The sequence below is a fragment of the Tiliqua scincoides genome, chromosome 3, assembly GCF_035046505.1.
Source record: "Tiliqua scincoides isolate rTilSci1 chromosome 3, rTilSci1.hap2, whole genome shotgun sequence".
NCBI classification, from domain to species: domain Eukaryota; kingdom Metazoa; phylum Chordata; class Lepidosauria; order Squamata; family Scincidae; genus Tiliqua; species Tiliqua scincoides.
The window spans coordinates 220,953,717-220,972,486 of record NC_089823.1 but is presented as its reverse complement, the minus strand read 5'-3'; the positions used below and the strand labels follow the sequence as shown (position 1 = coordinate 220,972,486).

At 45.0% G+C, this 18,770-nt stretch overlaps 1 pseudogene; it reads right to left on the bottom strand.

Moving 5' to 3' along the window:
* Window positions 1-2,387: 2,387 nt before the first annotated feature.
* Window positions 2,388-2,503, bottom strand: LOC136646354 (5S ribosomal RNA; annotated as a pseudogene).
* Window positions 2,504-18,770: the final 16,267 nt, after the last annotated feature.

Here is an 18,770-nt window from a genome sequence, read left to right as displayed (position 1 = left end):
ACGTCGCTGAAATGATCCAATGGAAAGGCAGAAGCCAATATGGTTGGTTCCAGCGGCATCGCAGGAGTTGCCAGATCGTGACTGTGTTCAGCCATGAACTGCCTCAGGGACTCCAGCTCCTGATTTTGCCTCAAGGTTGACTCCTGAAGCCTTTTCCATAACTGGATGTAGCCACAAGGCAGTGGAGGTTTGGGATCAGAGTTTTCCTTCTCTCAGATGAGCTGCCTTCCCAGGCTATTGTGTCCCATCTACCCGGTGGTGGTTCAGTCGCCTCTTACGACAAGTACAGCCAAACTGAGGGCCTATTCTTAGCCCCCAGCCCCTGGGGTGATAATTCATTGGAACATGTGTAAACAGTATTAACTACCTGCAAGTAACAACTAGTAGAGCCACAAAATTGAAAAAAGTAGTAGAGAATGAAGACGTCAAAGTGCTCCGGGATTTTAGAATACAAACTGACAAGCATCTGCCATAATACACAAGACATAAGCATAATTGATAAGAAGGTTAAGAAAATCTGAATAGTAGGCATTGCAATACCTGGTGACAGTAGAATAGAAAATAAAGAACTGGAGAAAATCACAAATATAAAGGCCTTCAAAAAGAAATTGAATGACTGGGACACAAGAAAGCAAGGGTAATACCAATTGTCATAGGGCCCTTGGGTGATATCCTGAAACACCTGGAAAAGCACTTGAACACCATCGGGATGAGCACAAGTACCATCAGTCAATTGCAAAAGGCCGCCTTACTAGGATCAGCACATGTACTACAACAAATTTGTTAACGCAACAACATAAAAACAAAAAATAACTGCCTATCCTAGGTCTTTGGCAGGGTTTGATAAGGTGGATATATACAAAATTCAGTCAAAAACAACATGACTGTGCAGATAATAATAATAATAATAATAATAATAATAATAATAATAATAATAAGAAGAAGAAGAAGAAGAAGAAGAAGAAGAAGAAGAAGAATTTTCCACTGATCTTATAAATATCATTCCTGTATGATTCCAATCATTTTTATAGTCAAAATTTGCAGAGCTCAGCTTCAAATACAGGGAGAGAAAGAGATGAGGCAGCAAATAGCTCAGCCTCCTCTCTGATTGCACAGCCCTTCAGAAACTGGGCAGAGCATGGGCAATAAGAACATTTCCGTTACTACACAGGGAGGGACAAGAGGTGTGGCAGCGATGAGTTCAGTCTTTTCTCTGATTACCACCAGGTAGCATTCGGAATGCCTTGCAGCTTCCGTGTAGTGCCCCAGAATGCCTTGCGGCAAAACTGCCAGTGCCTCCCCAGCCATTGGCCTTACTGCACATAACTGCTACATAGCCAATGTTGTTATCCATGTGCCACTTCATGCCCAGGGAGTCTTTTCTTTAAAGTGAGCTGTTTCCCTGATAATGTCAATCAGTGGCTCAAGTTCAACAGCTTCCATTTTCTTTCTTCTACAATTGTTGGTCCAGTAGCAAATATCAAATACATCCTTTGGGTTACTCACCCACATACGTGAACTTGAAATGCGAACATGAAACATAGGGCTGCCTGTTGGAGTAGCCATACTTCCTTTTGCAGCTCCCCTGTGTTTTGACCTGCCTTTCAAAGCCTTGCAGGTATGAACAGAGACACCAATGGAGCCCCTTACGTACATGTGCCTTTAGAACAAAATGATAACATACAGGGATCTCAGGATCAAGGTCACCACCATCAGGAACAATAGTTGGGCTGAAGTCATGCATGTCTCTGAATTCTTAACTGTATATATGCTCATATCACAGCTTAGTGGTCCTGGAATCTGCTAAACTTTTAAATTCCGTGCACACCCTTCTCTACTTTTTCTTTATCTGTTTTCCTTTTGAATAGTTCATCATAGGACATCACAAGTTTCAGTCTTCAGGTTCTGTTTGAAACCTGAAGTGAGCCTCTGCCACCTCTCATTAAGGCCAGCAAACAACTACTCCCTGGTGACTAGTCTCCCCTTCAGTTTTACATACTGATGCTGGCTACCTTCACACTCTGTTAATGTCAGTGATTTTCAGGCTCTTGTCTAACTACCAGGTGCTTGCTGTCATCTCCAGGGCCTGGTGTCAGACAATAATTGCACCGAATATGGTTGGACCGAAACCATATGGATTGTGTGTCATGAACACCTCAACAGCAGCCATCTTAGAAGCCTTTTCAATGCTACCAGTAACTACTTTTCCTTAAGCAGCTTTTCCCTAAAAGCATGCCTTTTACATAAGGCATCAGTATAAAGGGAGGCCAGGCACATGGGTCCCAACCACAGAACCGGGAGAAAGGGATGAGTCTATGGGGGGAGACCCATACAATTAGCATTCACTCAATGGTTGGCAACCTTCAGTCTTGAAAGACTATGGTATAAGCCTACAGCACCCGGTATTCCCAGGCGGCTTCCCATCCAAGTACTAACCAGGCCTGACCCTGCTTAGCTTCCGAGATCAAATGAGATCGGGCATGTGCAGGGTCATTTGACAGGTCATTTGAATACAACTCCAGCCATTCATAATCCAACTTGGGAAGTTGCCACGTCGCAAGGGTGACATTTAAATGGCACCCTAGAAAGCTTCCTTTCGTGAAGAGAAGGGGAATGGTTTGATCTAACGTTTTCAGTCCTAAGCACAGAACCTGTTATCATTCATTTTTGTTCTTCTATCAGTTGAAAAGTGAACTTGTTAAAATTCATTCTGAGAATATGCTTCTTTTTCAGTTGCTAACTCTTGGACATTATCTCCACCTCCATTTCGCCCTTTCTTTCCCCAAAATACAAGTAGCTGAGGGCAGTCCTTACCAAATTAGTGGCCTTCAGTGGAAAGAGTTTAATAGTTATGACCTTGGTTGTAGTTGTCAACTTATTTACAAATACACAGGTACATTGTGAGGGAACACATACAAGCACATACGCAGTATCAATATTGTCCTATAAATCTTTCAGTTTGCGAGCCTCACTGCCAGGCTACTGCCCATGTTAGCCCAGCGTTGGCCAGTGCTGGGCTAGCGCCAGGCTAGCGCGGGGCAGGTGTCCAGCCTCCACTGATTGGCGGTCTCAGCTCCGCTCCACTAGATCCAAGGCGTTTGTGTGGGGCTCGGCACCCTACGCGAATGCCTTTACTTTACCGCCAACCTTTTGGTCGTCGGGCAAGTGAGTAGCCCCATTGCTAAGCTGCTTCCCTTACCCGGGAGAAGGGGATGAAAGTCCCCTTCTCCTGAGGTGCCACCTGTGGTAGCCCGAGGTGTGCAGGATTTGGCGGCAGCCGTTCTCGGTGCCGCCGAGGCTGGGCGCCCTGGTGAGCTCAGGATTGGGCTGTGAATTGTGCTAACAAATGCAGCTGGTAGGAAGTGCCTAACAAAAGTTTTAGTAAAACAAATGTCAGTTTTACTTTCAAAAGCTAGAGGGGACAAAAATCTGAGACTCTTTCCACATGCCTTTAGCAGTGTCCACTAACATATTCAAGGGCTGCCTTGAGGGCCCTTAATTGGGGTATAAATCTCTTAATTAAATAAATAAATAAATAATGAGTGGTTTTATGACCACTGAACGCAACCAATTCAAAAAGCCCCTTTCTTGGACTTAATGATAGTTGTTTGCATTTATTCAACATTCAACATTACCAATTATGGATGCTGGTTAGATCTGGTCCAACCTGAGCAGGTATGTGTGGTTGTTTCACCAAGATTGAACAAAATTAGAAAGTATACAGCAGCACAAGAGAGGCAGGTCATGGCTGAGAAGATGGCAGAGAACAACCTCCTTTGTCTCCTCTGCAAGGAAGAGTTGCCAGAAGAGCCAACTAAATTTTTCGTGGCTTTACTGCATTCCATCATTCCGCCCTCCTTGGTTCCCTTCTGGAAAGCCATTCTTACTACCTAATAGGGGAGGGAAATGGAGACTATAGCCTCAGCCTCTTTTTGCAAGACATTTAGACCACACCGGAGCTCCAGAAGGGATATAACATATAAAGTAGAACTGACAGCACATCTATGCTGTCTACTCATAGCTAAGTCCCATTGTGTTCAAGGAAAGCATGTATAGGACTGTAGTCTGAGAAAAATTTTCTCAGAACCTTCAGGACCACTGTCAAATTCTTCTCAAAGGGCCAATCCTATCCAACTTTCAGGTGCAATGCTGCCCCAAGGTAAGGGAACAAACGTTCCTTTACCTTGAAGAGGCCTCCAAGACTGGTTCCGCACCACAGAATGCAGTGCGTGACCTGTTGACATGATTGCATCAGAGCTGGAAATTTGGATAGAATTGGGCCCCAACTCTGCTAATTTTGGTGGTGAATATTTTCTGAACATTCTCAGATACTGTCAACTTGTTAAAAGCTGCATGCCAAGGGCTATTAAATACTGACTGCTACTTGAAAAAATGGTTTGGATGGCAAATGCTGAAGTTGAACACCAGATCTTTATATGAGAATCGTTCCTTCAGAGAATATTTGCTATCAAAACTTACTGAGGAGAATTTTCAGAATTGATTTCAGGAAATTGATTTCAGAGGTTGATAGTTTGCATGTCAAATGAGTGGGTTTGATTTTTCCTAAGACTCCAACATGTTAATGTATTTATCAAAACTTATTTTTAAAGTCCTCCATAGGCTTTCTGATCTTATACCCCAGTAAATCCATGACAATGTGCTTGGCTCTTCCAGCTTCATAACCCTCAGATTTTATAGATATCTCTGTAAGGGCCTTATGAATATGACCATAGACAACTGTTGTATTCCTTACAACACCATAATGTCATAATGATGGTGGAGATGGTTTTTATGGTTTCGGGAATATACACTGAGCCGCACTATGGGTGAATGTGATGCCTACAGCCAAGTGTTTGGGGGAAAATGTTCCCTACCTGATTGGTCTACCAAACAGCATCGTTTCACACAGACCTCAGTTTCTGTTGCTGGCCTTTTTACAGAAAGAAGCACCACATGCAAGTAGTATTGAGCACCTCATTGTTTAAAAGATGAATTTGGAAGGCTTTCCAGAATATACATCTGCCCTGTAATTTACATCTCAGCTAATGAGTCCAACTTGAGGAGGTAGCAGAGATGAATACATTTATTCACAGTGGGCAAGTTACTCACTCTTTCTATGCCATACTTTGGGGTGAGTTTTTCCATAACTAGTTTTTGGGCTAACTAGCAAATGGGAGGAGGGACCTTCTGGTGAGCTCTAAATGTGTTAATGTGCTCCATCTGTAATACATAAAATGAACCATCTGCCAGTTGGCAAAGGAGTTGAAACGGTGTCTTATTTACTCATATATATGCACTTTTCTGCACTGGCTGATCATCTAAAATTCTTCAACCAGATTAATTTCCTTTCCCTTTCCTGCTGTCAGGATATTGGTGCTGTTTGCTTATCTGTCATTCAAAGTGCCATTAAAGTTTTTTTCAGGGAGTTTGTTTGCATTCTCACTCATGAGAAGTGATAAAAGGGGAAAGCAAAATATCCATCTTGAGTTGTGTTCCTGTACCAAAGCCTCAGCAGAGTCTCCCTGTCTGCTTATCAAACAGCTGATGGATCAGGGATGCTAACAGTGAGTGAATGCAGATTGACTAAGAGCACAATTCTTTTCATACTTCTGATATGAATCTACTTAGATATGAATTACTGTTAAGTCCTGCTGTTTTTAGTGGGGCCTACTACTAAGTAAGTGTATATAGAATTGCAGCCTAAGAAGTTACATCTCTAGGCAGAGATGGACTGAGAGTCAGATGATTCAGACCTCAGTCACGGAAACACGCCTTTTTTGCAACTCATATGGACCCAAGTCATGCGTGTCAAAAACTTGGGCAGTGACTTGGGAGGGGTTTACCCTGAAAATGTAAAGAAGTGAATGGACTCAAGACTCACTTTTGTGTGTGCTTGCGACTCTGTTTTGTGCGTGTCCCTTTTTTCGCCACTTCCAGGGCTTGACCCGCTTTTCAAAAGGACTCAAACTTGAGACAAAATGATTCAATAAACAGCTCTAGACAAGTCATGAAGACCACCATTATGAATCATGGGCAGCACGAGTCAAGGTGGGCAGAGACTCCGGACTTGGCTCTTGCTATGGCTCCAGCACATGCCTGTCTCTAGGTCTAATCTCACTCTGCCATGTACTCACTAAGGGCGCAATCCTAACTTGTGCTGGAACAGGCAAGCCAGGGAGCTTGTGCTGTATCTAGTGCAGGATTGTGGCCAGAAGCAGCTTAGCCAGAGGCAAGGGGAAACTTTTCCCCTTACGCCTGTGTAAGGGCTGCTGGCGCCTATGGGTCTCCTTGGACTTGCGCCACCTCTTGAGGTGGCGCAAGTCCAAGGAGCGTGAAGCGGCTTGAAGCCGCTCCATTCTCCCCGGGGACAGGGGTTGGGATCATGCCGGATCCAGTCCCGCCACCCTCTTCCTGCCTGCCCGCCTGCCCATCACCCTCCCTCCCCCCACCCAGGAACGCCTCCCTCCCTCCTCCTCCATGCCCCCCATGCCTACCTTTTTTTTGCTTGCAGCGGCCCTGTGGGGCTGACGCAAGCACCGGATGGGAAGCCAGCGTGGAGTCATCTGTCAGCCGCCCTGGCTTCCCCTTGAGGAGGTACAAACATGCCTTACAGCACGTTTGCAACCCTCCCCAGCCTAACTGACAGTTAAGACTGCACCCTAAGTCATTGTAGGCTATCTCTCCAAGACTACAAACATGCCCTTACTAGAACCCTGATATTACTTTTTTCAATAAAGAAAAACAACTTTGGGGAGAGTAGTTGAGGGCCTGTAACTCAGTAGTATACCACGTTTTGCATGCAGAAGATCAAGTTCAACTCCTGGCATCTCTACAGGGCTGGGAAAAATATCCCCAGAAATCTTCAGATAATATCAAGCCAAATGACCTGATTGTCTGTATAAGTCATGGGGAGTGAAAAAGCAGCAGGGCACTTACTCCTTCCTGTACCGAGATGAACTTTACTTTGAACTATCCTCCAAGGTGCTTACCCCCCAACTGGGCTCAAAATGTGTCTTTGCCTACCTACAGAGTTGGCTCTGTCTATAAAATCAGTTTTGTAAGGGGTTACTTAGAGTTCACTCCTGTGCATGGTTGCCTGGAAGTTAAGTCTCATCAAGTTCAATGGTGCTAATTTCCAGGTGAGCACATATATAATGGCAGTCTGGCAGAATATATATGAAGTGCTTTGGACTCTTGAAATGCACTCTGTCAATGCTATTAAGTCTTGAGCATAAGTTCTGCCCTTGCTCAAGTCTTTCCTGTCCACTAAACATACACCAACCAACAATTCTTCCTCTACTGCTATTACATTACTGTTCAGGACTCGTTTAGTCCTTACCCACGACAGCATTCCATGCATAAGCAGGAGGGCTTACTTTTATTTATTGATATCAATTAAGACCTCGGGCAAGTGGTTTTCTTTCATTCCATTTTATTATTACAACAAGCCTATGAGATAGGTTACGTTGAATGAGTGTCACTAGCCCAAGGCTACCCACTGAGCTTTTTGGCGGAGAAGGAATCTGAACCCCATTCACACATAAAATATTCCAGTTCATTACCTGCTTGTCCATCACTGAAAGCAGAGTTCACACTCTTACTTTGGTAGCATTGATGGCTCTTCAATCAACTCACCATCCAGTAGCTTGACTGTAGGGCTCTTGAAAGATACTTAAGGTCAGGAATCTGGTGAAAAAAGTGGGTTTCCATGGCATTTATCATTCTTAGCCTAGAGCAGGAGTGCCCAAACCCCAGCCCGGGGCATACTTGAGGCCCTAGGGGACTCCAAATCTGGCCCACATGGAGCCCCCCATCTCCAATGAACCTCTGGACCTCCAGAGACTTGCTGGAGCCTGCACTAGCCCAATGCAACTGCTCTCAGCATGAGGGCGACTCATAGACCTCTCACATGAGCTGTGGGCTGAGGGCTCCTTCCACTGCTTGCTGTTTCACATCTGTGATGCAGCAGCAAAGGAAAGGCCAGCCTTTTATAGGCCCTGAGCTATTGTAAGATTTTCATTCATTCCTAAGTTTCATCTCTAATATATTCATTTATGTAAATTCATTCAAATTTAAAATGTAAATTAATTCTTTTTTGATGGCCGGATCCCAAAGGATCTCCTCTATGGAGAATTTGTGCAAGGAAAGTGTCCTACAGGTAGACCACAGCTGCGATACAAGGAGGGACCTGCAAGAGGGATCTGAAGGCCTTAGGAGTGGACCTCAACAAGTGGGAAACCCTGGCCTCTGAGCTGCCCGCTTGGAGGCAGGCTGTGCAGCATGGCCTTTCCCAGTTTGAAGAGACACTTGGCCAACAGTCTGAGGCAAAGAAGGAAGGTCCATAGCCAGGGAGACAGACCAGGGACAGACTGCACTTGCTCCCAGTGTGGAAGGGATTGTCACTCCCGAATTGGCCTTTTCAGCCACACTAGACGCTGTTCCAGAACCACCTTTCAGAGCACGATACCATAGTCTTTCGAGACTGAAGGTTGCCAACAACAGTGTCAGAGAGATGATGTCGTCCTCCTGCCAAAAAGTTTGCACACACCTGGTCTAAAGCAGGGGTGTCAAAGCCCCACAGGCCAGATACAGCCCACAGAAGCTCTTCACTCAGCCTCTGTGATAATTGGGCTCTCCCAACTCCACCATCCCAACTCCACCATCTCCCAACTCCACCATCAGCTGCTAAACTGAGAAGTGATGCTTCATAGCTGTGAAGTGACCCTTTCAGCAGTGACACCTCAGCAGAAGTGGCACTGCTGAAAGGGCAGAGCTGGAAAAGCCCAATTATCATGCAGGACACACTTTCAGCACGAGTTAAAAGGAGGAAACCCTTAAAGATGCCTTACTTCAATGTTTCTCAAACTATGGGTTGGGACCCAGTAGGTGGGTCATGAACCAATTTCAGGTAGGTCCCCATTCATTTCAATATTTATTTTTAATATATTAGATGCTACTATATATCATATTGATTTAATATATTGACGCTCCTATGGTATGTGACTATGTTTGGGTAATTGTGACAGATCTGCTCTTTTAACAGGCTAATCTGTATATGCTTTTAACAATGATAGTAAATAGGACCTACTCCTAGGTAAGTATGGGAAGGATTGCATCCTAGGATTGTTAGCAATTTTCCTGCTTGATGATGTCACTTCTGGTCATGGCATCACTTCTGGTAGGTCCTGACAGATTATCATTCTAAAAAATGGATCCCGGTGCTAAAATTTTGAGAACCACTGCCTTACTTGTTATATTTAGCATATACTTGAAAATGTTACAATGAGTTTTGGGCGAAACACACACACACACACACACACACACACACACCCCTAAATGGATACTTTTTAAATGAACATTATTATAGATATCTGAGAGCCCAATGCTGTGGTCCACGCCACGCCTCTGTGGCGCAGACCACAGTCGCAAACATGCCATAAGGCACATTTGCGGGGCTTACCGCTGGGCTCCTGCCAGAGCTGGCTCAGCTCTGACCAGCGCTGAGCCAGCGCATGGCGGGCACCCGCGTTCTGCGGCTTGGCGGTGTGGGCTTGGCTTGGCTGCAGAATGGGAAATGGGGGCATGTCCGGGGGCGTGGGGGAGGCATTCCGGGGAGGGGGGAGGTGTGTCAGGGGGCGGGGAGAGGCGGATCTGCGGAGCCGAGCTTCGCAGGATCCAGGGCACTCGGGCAGGTCTGCGAGCCCTACACGAGCGCCTTCACTTTGGTGGCAACCAAACAGTCGCCACTAAAGTGAGTAGTTCCATTGCGGGACTGCTTCCCTTACTTGGGGGAAAGGGACGAATGTCCCCTTCTCCCGAGGAGCCTCCCACAGTAGTGCGAGAGGCTTTGGATCCGGCGGGAGAGCTTTGTGGAGCCACCGGGTCCTGCGGCTCCGGTCAGCTCAGGATTGGGCTGTGAATCACTTTAAAAGAACTGAAGTCAATTGCACTTTTATACATATATCTTCGAAGAATCTAGGAGGCATATTTTGAAATTAGTAGTATTTTGTTAACACTGTTGTGGTCAATAGCATAATATATTGCAAAGGAGATAATGAGCCTGATTATGCAAATGAGTATTATGCAGATGAGGCCAAAAAGCTGCAGTAAATCTTCATTTGCCCACTCTTAATTGCAGGTAACCAAATTATCACCATATTATTGCTTAATTGCTTTTCAAGCTAATAAGCTACATCACCAATATGCACCCACCATAAAACATTTAGGCAGCTAAATTACACGGGCAATGTAAAATAAAGACTTATACCATTTTCAGATTTAATAAAATATGCTTTCACCCCTGTTCCTTGGTTGCTTGAAATTAAAAACACAGAAGCGAAATCTGTAGTCACAAAGACACAATCATGGGATTTTCATCCTGCTACTACATTTATGCCGCAGACACATGCTATAATGCGCATTTCACCAAAGAGCATGCATGGAATCGATACGAAATTCACCCATGACAATACTCCCCATGAAAACAGTGATTCTAAATGTGCCTGACTGCATGTGCTGCCCAGTTTTGTGCCAACTAAGGATTCTGGCATCACTGTTGTCAGAAAGATGCTCGCATTTACTGTCTGTTATCCAGAGGCTTCTCACCACATCAAATCTGATTCACAGATTCTTCTGTGAACCCCTCCAGAGATTCCCACAGGCACCAGGAAACCAGCTCACAGGCACCTCTGTTGGAATGTAAACTACATATTTCCAATTACAGTAATTCCAAACGAGGTCTTTACCAACTGACAGCTGGTATGGAGTATATTTGTGTAGCTGGGCCATAAATTCATTGCCATTACAGAGGTTAATTAACACTTTCCCAAATGCCTGTAAATCAGCCACCTCACAAAACTGTCTCATCCATAAAACAGTCTTCCCTCTGCTTTCACAGGCTTCTCATAGATGGTGCTTCTTTCCCCCTGTTGCTTGATGCAATGCTAATTAACTGTTCCTGAAGGTGATGCAGTTCAGCTGCACAAGTGTTCTCTGCAAAGGCAGAGAGGTTCTGTGTATGCACCACACACTAGGGATGCAGAGCTGAGCTCAGCCCAAATGGGGCTGATAGTTGATCAAAGCTTTTCCATGGGATTGCTCATAACAGGCCCCAAATAATCAGAACCCACTGCTTCCTCTTCCCTACATCCCACAGAACTGGGAAGATACTTTGGGGCAGAGAGAAGGCAGCAGTGGCCATATAGTGGATGTAGGCACCCCTCTGCCTCCATCCACTCCATCTTTTCTCTGCCTCTATGGGCCTCAAAACGGCTCCAGAAATGATCAGAACAAGGTCAGGTCATGCCCGGAGGCCCTATTGGACTGCAACCCAAATATCTAACTATAATTAGATCTAATTATAATTATAATTATAATTATTATAATCTAATAATAATTATTCGTAGGTCTGAGTATCTGCAGGGGTCCAGGAACAGATCCACAATGGATACCAAGGTCCAAACTGTATTGATGTCCTCTTATCTCATTGTCAACCTCTTTCACAGGTAACAAAGAAGTTTGGGAGTTTGGGGAGTTGAGTCAGGAAATTGAATTAAGTGTAACCTTATAAGGCTGAAACTGAAGATGGAGAGCATGTGTCACACGATCACATTACAGATAAATGAGTAATGAAATTCCACCATAGTTGCAGCATTTTCAACAAAGAAATTTTACTTTTGCAAAGTTAAGAAGTGAAAACTTTCAGGAAAATTTGAACCACTTTCAAATAACTATTTATAATCAGAAACATTATGAAACAACTTTTCTCTCAAACCTCTCCATTACTGTTTGAGCTAAATGAGAGCCCAATCTGGAGCTTGGCACTCCGACTTTCTGCCGGCTTCATGCCGTAAGGCATGTTTGCGAGGCTTACTGCCAGGCTACTGCCTGTGCTAGCCCAGCACTGCCCGGCACTGGGCTAGCGCCCGGTGGGCAACCAGCCTCTGCTGCTTGGCGGTCTCACACACTGCTGAGCCATGAAGAGGAAAGCAGGGGGAGAGGCGAGGAGGAGGCGTGACAGGGGAGGCAGGCGGAAGGCAGAGAGAGGGTGGGGAGGAGGTATGACAGGGAGGCAGGGCAGGGAGAGGGCGGGTGGGAGGCATGCTGGGGGGAGGAAGTGGGGAGGCAGAGAGGCGGGTCCATTGGAGCTCTCCTCCACCAGATCCGCCGCTCCACCGGACCCACTGGCTCAGCACCCTACACGAACGTCTTTAATTTACAAACACTGACCAAAAGGTTGGCGGTAAAGTGAGTAGCCCTATTGAGGGGCTACTTCCCTTACCCAGGAGAAGGGAACAAAAGTCCCCTTCTTCCGAGGCACTGCCTGCGGCAGCCCGAGGTGCGCAGATTGCAGCAGGAGCAGTTTTCGGCGGCACCGAAGCTGGGCCACCCAGGCAGCTCAGGATTGGGCTGTGAGTTTCCTAGTAATTGTTTTAAACCAGTGGGAACAAAAGTCTGTATAAATGCACCAGTATATCACATAATCTTTATTTAAGTTCCTCTGCACTTCCATGTATCAATCAGGCAGTGCAATCCTAACTTGCGCTGGAACGAGCAAGCTGGCAGGACTGCACTGTATTCAGCGCAAGTTTTGGACTGCCTGAGGCTCGGCCAGAGGCAAGGGTATACTTGCCTAAATCGATAGTATAAAACCGAGTAGCCCGGGGCTGCCCGGGAAAGGGACTAGGATCCAGCATAAGTGCCGGATCCTGGCCCCACCTCTCACTCCCTGTTCACCCCCAAAAACACACGCAGCCTACCCTCCCCCCACCTGAAACACTTCCCTCCCACCTCCTCCCCACCCACCCCACACTCCCCAGACCCCCACACTGGCTCAGCTCACCTGGCACAACCTTACCAGGCTTCGGGGCTCACGTCAGCATGGAGAGGCCAATGCATGTTTGTGTGCTGGCTTATTTACCCCGAGAGTGGTGTGAAAATGCTTTATGGCACTTTTGTGATACTCTTTGGCCAGCGCAAGGGACTTGCACCAGCTGAAGGAACGCACTAGATGGCGCCCTAAATAAAATAATTATTTTGCTGGAATTTGATCCAAATTAACTAGGATCAGGCAGGTGCACAGAACCATTTATAGCAATGGAGAGGCTGCTTGTGTCATGCTATGCATGTCGTTGGTGGCAGTTTTCCACGTGTGGCCACAAGACGCAGCAGAGCTAGAAGAAAATCCTGGGGGATCCTGGGGTTTCTGGGGAACACACTGCTACCATCCCCCTGCCTCACCCCACCCCCTGCCCCTTAAGGGGCCAGGGCTAAGTGCTTCCCTGGTTGGTGGGTTGCGACCCACCAGTTTGGGAACCACTGACCTAGGCTTTAATTCTGGTTGCCAAGCACTCAAACAGAAGGACCTTCAAATAATACTTACCTGCTTCAGTACTAAAATACTTCAAATAACACATACAGAGTGAATTTCATACATCAATCACATATATGTGTATACATTTATATACGGGCAGGAGGTCTGGCTCAGTTGGTAGAGTTGCCGCCTTGCATGCCTGAAGATCTGAGGCTGCCAGTTCGAAACAACCGGAAGTACCCAAGAACTGACAACACGATGATATACTGATGAGCTGACCCTCGGTGGCAGAGAGAAGTTGCCGTCAAGTGGAGTGTGGGAGGCGAAGGGCTAGAGAGAGGCCAGACCGGGAAGGAATCCAGCTGGAATGAGGAGTTCTATGAAAGACTAGAACTATTCAACTGTAAAAATCCCTACAGGGGGTTTAGAACAGCCTGCCTATGTAAACCGCCTTGGATTAAAGTCTGAGGAGAAATCTAACGACCAAAGAAAGGCGGTATATAAATACCTGTATAAATATAAATATAAATAAATACATAATTCAGAATGGCTAAAATGATGAATACCTTCATCCAGTTTTTGTGAAGAACTTGAAAATTACTCAATCCATCTGCAGCTAAAATTTCCCACCAGTAACGGTTCCAGCACTCTCTTCCCCCTTGAGTACTGTTGTCAGAGTTATTTCCTGAACTAATAAGCCTTCAATTAAGAAGACAGAAAGAATGTGCCAAAACAAAATCCCCAAGAATTTCATGTTTACTTCATTTAAATGGGAAATCATGAGTGTAATTTTTCAAGGACAAAAGGTCAGTGGACAAAGGTACTTGAATACTGATGATAGGAAGAAGTAGGGTTGATTATGTGAACAGGTTATGACTGCATCAATAAACATTGAGCACTAGATGACATTCATTAATTTTCAGCAAAGGTTACATTTATTATTCCAAAAAATAATGAGTATGGTGTAAGAATTCAATTTCAGAAAATTGGGTGAGGTCAAAGCCTCATGTTTATTGATTCAATCGCAAATCTCCATTGACTTCATAAAAGAGCTGTGACTACTAAGGGAGAAGATCCCAGTTTACCAACTGATAATACATTTTTCATTACTGCAGCTCCATTAATCTCAACTGGTGTTCCTTAGAAATCAGTGGAGATATACCAATGTAATTTACTGGTCAACAATTTTCATCTTCTCATACCTGATAGCATGTGGAATTCCTTATAGTTGAGAACAAAAGAAGATTCCTGCTGGATCAGGCCAAAGGCCCACCTAGTTCAGCTTCCTGTATCTCACAGTAGCCCAGCAGGTGCCCTTGGGAGCACACAAGACAGCAAGAGACCTGTATCTTCTTGCCACTGCCTTGCATCTGTCTTTCAGATATAGCCTATTTCTCATGGCTTGTAACTCATGATGAACTTTTCTTCTAGAAATCTGTCCAATCCCCTTTTAAAGGCATGTAGGCCAGGTGTCATCCCCACATCCTATGGCAAGGAGTTCCACAGATTAATTAAACAGTGGGTTAATAATAATAATAACAGCAACAACATTATTTTAGGATCAAATTCTAACCAATTTTCCAGTACTGGCATATCTGTGCCAATGGGACATGTGCTGCATCCTGCAGTTGGGTGGCACTCATGAAGACCTCCTGAAAGTAAGGGAATGTTTGTTCTCTGACCTCGGAGCTGCATTGCCCTTATGTTGGTGCTGGAAAGTGGGTTAGGATTGCACCCTTTGTTATTAAGGATCAGGGTCCCATCCCATGTCCTAAAGGATAAAAACCCTTAAAATGTATACCTGAGCCTGAGAGACAATTAGAGAACTCGGGTGTAACTAGAGTTGTGAAGGCCTGGAAAAAAACCAGAAAAATTCCCCAAAAAACGGTTTTCTTCTGTTTTTTTTCCTGAAGACTTTTTTGTTTTTTCCAAAAAAATGGAAAAATTGAAAAAAAGAAAAAAAGGAAAAAAAAAATGATTATGGAATGTTTTAACATGATGAATAAAATATGTTAAGACAAGGTGTTCAAATATTTTCCAAATCATTTCTAAAAAATATGTATGGTATCAGATTACAGGCTGAGACGAATTATCCGTGTGGGTTCCGTTCCAAGCACTCATGTGGATTAAAAAAAAAACACACTATAGCAAATCAATTTAAAAAACAAAGTTTCTTTGCTCCAGTGATTGAAAAACAGCCTTGCTGACCTTTTGACTCTAAGATAAGAGTCATTAAGAAGACAATCCATCCGCACTTCACTCAGCCCCTGCCTTCACCAATGCAAAATGATCACCTGCTGGGGGAAGGGAGGGGTCCGAAGGAGAGAGAAGGATTGATGGATTGTTAGCCTGCTGCCCCCTCTCTCTCTCATTAAGGAGGCTGTTGTTAAAGGATTGTTCAGTGATTTTAAAGGGGTGCATTTTTCCCATTCTCCAGGGATCAGCACATTCCTTCTCATCTGCAGGGGCTGTTTGTGTTGAGTCAAATCTGTGTATAAAAAAATCCATGTATAAATAGGCTGGACCTGTATTCTAATTTCTGTGCACTGAGGACAAGTAAGTCCAAGGTTACAAACTGAACTCTCCAATGCAAGAACAAGATGCATTTCTTCCATTAGGAGGTGCTGCCATTGTCACAAGAAAAGAAAAAGGTTTCAGTTTTGTTTTTGCATGTGGGTGGGTATGTTTGGTTCTGTTCTGTTCTCTTCACAAGGCCTCAAAGCATTGGAAGAAAATACAGAGCAACAAAAAGGACCTGAAAGTACATACCGAATTTTAAAATAATAACAATAACAATAACAATAATAATAGGTATTTATATACTGCCTTTCTTGGTCTTTATTCAAGACTTTATTCAAGGCGGTTTACATAGGCAGGCTTTATTTAAATCCCTTATTAAATAGGGATTTTTACAATTGAAAGAAGGTTCTTTCTTTCAAGAACCTTTACATTCAGGTGTTTCATTCCGATCTAGCTTCACATTCTGGCCTCCATCCTCCCACGCTCAGAGCAGATGGAATAGCTCAGCTTCAGCTTGTCAGCTGCTTCAAGGTCGCACGGTGCTGGTGGCCTCGAACTGGCGACCTTGTGGATGTTATCTTCAGGCAGACAGAGGCTCTACCCTCTAGACCAGACCTCCTGCCTGTAGGAGTTTAGGCAGGCAGGTAAGAGTAAAAGGTAAGAGTTTACATTTATCTGATTCCAGAAAACTGAGAGCCCAATCTTGAGCTTGGCAGCACCCGTGCACACTGTCGCAAATGTGCCACAAGGCACGTCAGCGACAGTTACTGCCGGGCTACCACCTGTGCTAGTCCAGCTCCAGCCGATGCTGGGCTAGTGAGGGGTGGGCACCCAGCCTCTGCCACTTGGCAGAAAGGAGAGGAGAGGGCAGGGAGAGGGTGGGCGGGAGGCATGCAGGGGGAAGGGGAGGCAGGAGGCGGGTCTGGTGGCTCGGTGCCCTACACGAATGGCTTTACCTTTGGGTCAGTGGTAAAGTGAGTAGCTCCATTGGGGATTGCTTCCGTTACCTGGGAGAAGGGGACAAAAGCGCTGCTTAAAATACTAATATGTCCACTTAGACATCACAGTGCATTCTGGGATGACCCTGGGAGGAGCCAGGAACCTCTACAAGACCCTGACACCAGCTCAGCACCCCTCTGTGCTGAGGCTGCACTGCCCAGAGGCCTGTCGCACGCCACCCAGAGCTCATTGCTTGAGTGGGTTTGGGCAGCACTCCAGAGTAGGGGAGGGTGGGGGAAAGGTGGGGCAGAGGGAGGGAGAGGGGGAGGGGGTGGGACTGGTGGAGTTCTGCCAGATCCACAACCCCATGTCGGGTCTCCCGGCAGGGATTTACTTTATCAACCGGCACATACATGAGTAGTTGGCGCAGACTGAACAGCCGGAGCAGACCGAAGCAGGCTGTAGGCTGAAAAAATGGCATGGTTTGACCCTGCAAAGGTAGGGAATGCAATTTTGGCACCTTTTTTTTGTTTTTACAATGCTTTTAAAGTTGACCCTGGTATCTGGGGGTATCCGTGGTGAGTTAAATTTGCAGCTGCTGGACTGCAGATAATGAGAATCACACTGTATGTGGATGGGATACTGCTGCTAAGAAGATGGGTCTACCATTGTTAAGCAACAGAAGAACATTTTGGTGATGGGGAGGGGGCTCTATCAAAGAGATGGGCTCCACTTGAACTACAATGGAACCCAACTGTGGGTGCTTAAACTCATAATCATCATTCATTTTTTTTTAAATTTGTTTATGGCATGGAGCTTAAATTGGTATCCTTTTTTTAATGTCAAAGATTGCTCTCCAAACAAATATCAGTCTTGTTAATAACAACATTACTTATTTTTTTTTTCTCTCTCTCTTATCTATTATTGCTTCTATGCCTGGTTCATGCTTGATTTTTTTTTATAAGTTAGAAAATTGGATGTTGACATCTCTGGATTAGCCAGGTTCTGTGCTAAAGCCACTTCAAGGCCACTTAGAAATTTAAATAACCATCATCAGTATAGGAGATGCAACCTCATAAAAACAACATGGGATACATGCTTTTCCCCAGTTCTTGTTAGTATTCACAATCATTTAAAAAAATAGCTGTGGGTGGATCTTATCTATTGTTTGCTTTAGGAATAAGTTGGGGAACCCAGAGGGTTTTGTTCTCTAGGTTCCCCAACTTATTCCTTAAGCATACAGTAAAAACAGCTATTTTTCTTTTTAATTCCTGAATAGTATCCTCCAAACATTCAGCAAATAATTTAGGGCAATCCTATCCAACTTTCCAGTACCAATGCAGCCTCTATGCAGCAGATGTTCCCTTACCTTGAGGAGGCCTCTGTGACTGTCGTCCCATCACAGGATGCTGTGTATGCCTCATTGTCACGGCTGCATCAGCGCTGGAAAGTTGGATAGGATCGGGAACTTATCCAGCAAACTGAGTTCCATGCAGATGAGGCCCATTTGCAGCACCCAAGATGTGTCTGTGGCACATCTCTTGCTCATAATTTATTGAGACAGGAACAGGGTGTAAGGGACTGGTTGTACCTCCTATAAACTCTGGACATTGCACTGGACGTTGCCATGAACATGCACAGAAGTTTCCAAGCAAACTGGGAACTATAGGGTTGCATCTCCCATGGTTCCCAGCATCTCTGCCACTACTGCATATGTTCACAGCAGGGTGCAGGGATTAAGGGAAGCCAGCATCCCAACATATGCCCTCCTCAATCCTTGGCTTGGTAAGCTTGAATAAAGTGATAGGCCCAGAGGCCAAAAAAGTAGACCAAAAATTCCCCATTAAGTTTGAGGTTATATTCCAGAAGAGTCTCAGTTCATTTCCTAAATGAATGTGGTGGTGGGGACACCAGAAATCTGCATCATAACCCCAACCAACCATCACTTCCCATTCATGAAAATAAATTTATCAAGGACATCTCTCCAGTCTTATATTGG